This window comes from Equus quagga, chromosome 7, assembly GCF_021613505.1.
Source record: "Equus quagga isolate Etosha38 chromosome 7, UCLA_HA_Equagga_1.0, whole genome shotgun sequence".
Classification (NCBI taxonomy): Eukaryota; Metazoa; Chordata; class Mammalia; order Perissodactyla; family Equidae; genus Equus; species Equus quagga.
Window position 1 is genome coordinate 48,107,011 of NC_060273.1, and position 5,509 is coordinate 48,112,519.

Consider the following 5,509-nt stretch of genomic DNA (forward strand, 5'->3'; position numbering starts at 1 on the left):
TATAAATGAAAATTTGGGTGAGTTTATTCTGAGCTGAAATCTGAGGACCATGGCCCGGGGCCTTTCTTCCCAAAGGAAGAAAGGGCACCAAGGAAGTGAGGTATACAGAGTGGTTATATACCCCCATACAGGACATTTCACATATGATTGAAATGTCCCTACCACAATAGTCACAAGATTGCCCTGTCGGCACAGCGCTTGATGGACACAGCAGGTAGTGGGTCTGCTCTCTTGGAGGGCATAGCAGGAGGCAAGTCTATTGTGTTGACCTGGGTGGTCACAGGTGAGCACAGCAATCAGTTTCTAGCCTAAAGAAAGATGCTTAATCCTTAAAGAAATGCCAACGTTGGGAGGGGGAGGGAAGTTGCACCTTTATCTCAAGGGCCTTTGTTCTTGCCATAGGGAATATCTAAAGCAGATATACAATGCATGCTCAACAGCCACGGTCAGGCCCTTTTGGAAAGACAAGGTCAGGCCGAATTAGGTTTATACCAAATGCCTTCCTCATATTCTCCAATATATGCTATTGCTTGCCATTTTTATTTGTCAGAGCCTTCTCTCTTTTTTTTCTTCTTGAGTCTGGCTAAGGGTTTGTCCATTTTGTTTATCTTCTCAAAGAACCAGCTCTTTGTTTCACTGATCCTTTCTACTGTTTTTTTTGTTGTTTCAATTTCATTTATTTCTGCTCTAAATTTTATTGTTTCCCTCCTTCTGTTGACTTTGGGCTTTGTTCTTCTTTTTCTAATTCTCTTAGGTGTATTTTAAGGTTTAATTTTGAGAGTTTTCTTGTTTGTTAAGGTGGACCTGTATTGCTATGAATTTCCCTCTTATAACTGCTTTTGCTACGTCCCATATGAATTGGTATAGTGTATTTTCATTCTCATTTGTCTCCAGATGTTTTTTGATTTCTCCTTTAATTTATTCAATGATCCATTGGTTGTTCAGTTGCATGTTATTTAGTTTCCACATGTTTGTCACTTTGCCAGCTTTTTGTTATAGTTGATTTCCAGTTTCATAGCATTGTGGTTGGAAAAGGTACTTGATATGGTTTCAATCTTCTTAAATTTATTGAGGCTTGCCTTGTTTCCCAACATGTGGTCTATCCTTGAGAATGTTCCATGTGCACTTGAGAAGAATGTCTATTCTGCTGTTTTTGGATAGAGTGCTCTATATATGTCTATTAAGTCCATCTGGTCTAGTTTTTTGTTTAAATCCACTATTTCCTTCTGATTTTCTGTCTGGATGATCTACCCACTGATTTAAGTTGAGTGTTAAGGTCCCTTACTGTTATTGTGTTGTTGTTTATATCTCCTTTTAGGTTTGTTAGTAGTTGCTTTATATACTTTGATGCTCCTCTGTTAGGTGCATATATATTTTTAAGTGTTATGTCTTCTTGGTGGAGTGTCCCTTTTATCATTATATACTGCCCCTCTTTGTCTCTCTTTACTTGTTTTGTCTTGAAGTCTACTTTGACTGTTATAGGTATGGCAGCAACTGCTTTCTTTTGTTTGCCGTTAGCTTGGAGGAACCTCTTCCATCCCTTCACTCTGAGCTTGTGTTTGTCTTTAGAGCTAAGATGTGTTTCCTGGAGGCAGCATAATGTTGGGTCTTGTTTTTTAATCCATCTCACTTCTCTGTGTCTTTTTTTTTTTTTTTAAAGATTGGCACCTAGGCTAACAACTGTTGCCAATCGGTTTTTTTTTCTGCTTTATTTCCCAAACCCCTCCGGTACATAGTTGTATATCTTAGTTGCAGGTCCTTCTAGTTATGGGATATGGGACACCGCCTCAATGTGGCCTGACAAGCGGTGCCATGTCCGTGCCCAGGATCCGAACCCTGGGCTGCTGCAGTGGAGTGCACGAACTTAACCACTCGGCCAAGGAGCCGGCCCCCTCTGTGTCTTTTGATCAGAGAATTCAATCCATTTATATTTAGAGTGATTACTGATATGTGATGCTTAACACTGCCATTTTATCTCTCATTTTCTGATTCTTCTGCATTTCCCTTGTTTTTCATCCCGTGTATTTTGGACTACCAATTCAGTTTGGTAGTTCTCTATGATGTTTTTCTTAGTTTTCTCTTTATTTATCATTTGTGTCTCTGTTCTGATTATTTGTTTAGTGGTTACCATGAGGTTTGTATAAAAAATCTTGTAGATGATATAGTCCATTTTCTGATAGCCTCTTATTTCCTTAGACTAAGCTGATTCCATCCCTTTCCTCTTCCCCTTCTAAGTTATTACTGTCATGACTTATTCCATCTTGTATTGTGAGTTTGTGGTTAAAATGATGAGATTATATTTATTTTTGATGTTTTCCTTCCTTTTATCTTTAATGTTATAATTAAGTGTTTGATAATCTGTTCTGATAGAGAGCTGCCATTTTCTGGTTTTGTCTACATATTAATCTCCTAGCCCAAGGCTTAGTAAACCCTTTCTTTTCAGATATGAGGGCCTTCTTGAGCATTTCTTGTGTGTGTGGGCTCTTGTGGCAATGGACTCCCTCAGCTTTTGTTTATCTTGGGAAGATTTTTTTCTCCATCATATTTTCACTGGATAGAGTATTCTTGGCTGCAACTTTTTGTCTTTCAGAATTTTTAGTATAGCATTCTACTCTCTCCTAGCCCATAAGGTTTCTGCTGAGAAATCTGAACTCCTGATAGGAGTTCTTTGGTAAGTTATTTTCTTCTCCCTTGCTGCCCTTAGTATTTTTCTTTGTCATTAACTTGCCAGCTTTACTACTATATGCCTTCAAGAAAGTCTTTCTTCAATTATTTAATTAGGAGTTAAATTAGCTTCTTTTACTTGTATTTCCAGCTCCTTCCCCAGATTTGGGAAGTTCTCGCCTATTATTTCTTTGAACAAGATTTCTGCTCCATTCTCCTTCTTTTCTCCCTCTGGAGCATCTATAATAATTATATTGCATTTCCTAATTGAGTTGGATATTCCTCAGAGAATTTCTTCATTTCTTTTTAGTCTTAGTTCTTTCTTCTCCTCCATCTGAAGCATTTCTATATTTCTGTCCTATAGACTGCCGATTCTCTCCTCCATAATATCAGCTCTGTTGTTGAAGGAATCTGGATTTTTCTTTATCTCATCCATTGTTTTTTTCATCTCCAACATTTCTGATTGTTTTTTCTTTATAGTTTCAATCTCTTTTGTGAAGAAGTTCATGATTTCATTGAACTGTCTATCTGTATTTCTTGTAACTCATTTTCTTTTTCTTATGATAGATATTTTGAATTCTCTGTCATTTAGATGATAAATTTCTGTGCCTTCAGGATTGATTTCTGGGTACTTGTCATTTTCCTTCTGGTCTGGAGTATTAAAAGTATTTTCATATTGTTTTATGGTGTGTATTTGTGCCTCCACATAATGATAGTATTTGGTCTCAGCTTCTACCTGCCACTGCTGGTTGGGGGTCAAGAGCTATGTATTCTGAGCCCACCACTACCTCAGCTCACTTGCTTACAGCCACTGCTTTTCTCTCATATGCATGAGTGCTCTGGCCAACCAGGTGAGCTGGAGTGCTGGGCGGGGGTGGGGGGGTGGTGGTGCTGCCTTTCACCTACACAGTCCTGGGGGTGTTTCCACTCTGCCCTCACTATCTGCCCTCCTGCAATGCTGGCTTGATGAAGACACCCTGGCAATAGCTTAGCCACCTCTGTGTGGGGCTTTCCCAGGGGCTGTGAGGGAACTTGGAGAGCAAAGGCGTTTCTGCAGAGGGCCATCCCTCCCCCCTCTCCTCTCAGAGTCATGCAGTCCTGTGCCATGGGTCTCTGCCATTGGGGTAGGGAGAGGAGATCCCCTTACCTCCTTCCAATTCCTCTGGGGGGTCCAACACCTCCACCGTGAGACATATGGCTGTGTGGGTCTCTCAGACATCTTTTGTGTTGTGTGAATGTCCTTTGTTGGTATGTGAATGTGCTTTTTGTTGTATCTTAGTGGGGAGAGTCCAAGGGAAGAGCTCACCCCACAATGATGCTGATGTCATTCCCCTTTACTTTCTTTTTAAAAAATAATTTTTAATAAAAAATTTATACAGAAAAAATAATATGTGGAGATGCAAAACCACATGAGATGCCATTTCACACTCATTAGGATGGCTATTAAAAAATGGACAACAAGGTTTGGCAAGGATGTGAAGAAATTGGAACTCTTGTGCATTGCTGGTGGGGATGTAAAATGGTGCAGGTGCTGTGGAGAACAGTTTGGCAGTTCCTCAAAAAGTTAAGCATAGAATTACCATATGATCCAATGATTCTACTCCTAAGTATTTGCTCAAAAGCACTGAAAGCAGGGACTCCAACAGATGCTTATCCACCAATCTTCATAGCAGCATTATTCATGATAGTCAAAAGGTGGAAATAATCCAGGTGTCCATCAGTAGATGAATGGATAAACAAAATGTGGTATATCCACACAATGGAATTCTATTCAGTCATAAAAAGGATGGAAATTATGTCATAAAGTACAACATGGATTAAATGAAGACATTATGCTCAATGAAATAAACCAGTCACAAAAGGACAAATATTGCATGACTGTACTTATATGAAGTACCTAGAATACGTAAATTCATAGAGACAGAAAATAGAATAAGGTTATCAGGGGTTGGGGGAAGGGAGAATGGAGGGTTATTCAATGGGTACAGAGTTTTTGTTTGGGATGGTAAAAAAGTTCTGGAAATGGATAGTGATGGTAGCACAATATTGCGATTGTACTAATGCCACTGAATCATACACTTAAAAGTGGTTGTGGTGGTAAATTTTGTGTGTATTTTACCACAACAAAAATGTGAATATTTTCCTTTTATTAAAAAATTAAAAATTATAGGTAAGGTTAAAGGCCCCTTGACTACCTCCTCCATCTTGATCCCAATTCCCCCTCTTCAGTGCTTCCACGTTTACTCCTCTAGAGCTTTTCTGTGTATTTACCTATATTCATATGTGCTTATTAATAGGACGTATTTTTAGCTTTATCCAAAGAGCATGTCTGCTTTAATATGGAGATTTGAAACTGTCATTTGCAGTAAAAATGTTCTAAGCAATAGGGCTTCTTGCCTTATTAATGGGAATTTTTTTGGTGGATATACATTTTAAAAGGTTGTTTTTTTCATTTTTTCATTATGTGGCAGGGTCAGTGCCTGCAGACCTGCTTTTGTTTATGCTAAAGCAAGCCAGCTCAGGTTTCTCCTCTGCCCTAGGGAACACTCTCTCCCTCCTGCTGGATTCCAGGTACAATCTACCAGTTTCAGGCCGCTCCTAGCTCTTCACTGGACTGCTTCAGTAGGCAGCCTTTCAGTGTGTGTAACTTTACTTAAATAAGTTTCTTATCCTTTCTCCATTTCCATCCCAGCTTCTAGTTTGCTGAGATATCAAGCGGCTTTCAAAGAATTTATAAAAATTTTGTTTTATCCTCTGTGTTCAAAGATGATACATCCTCATTTTGAGAAAATTTAAACAATTTAGAATGGTTGCAAAGCAGAACGTGTAACCACATCACTCTTCA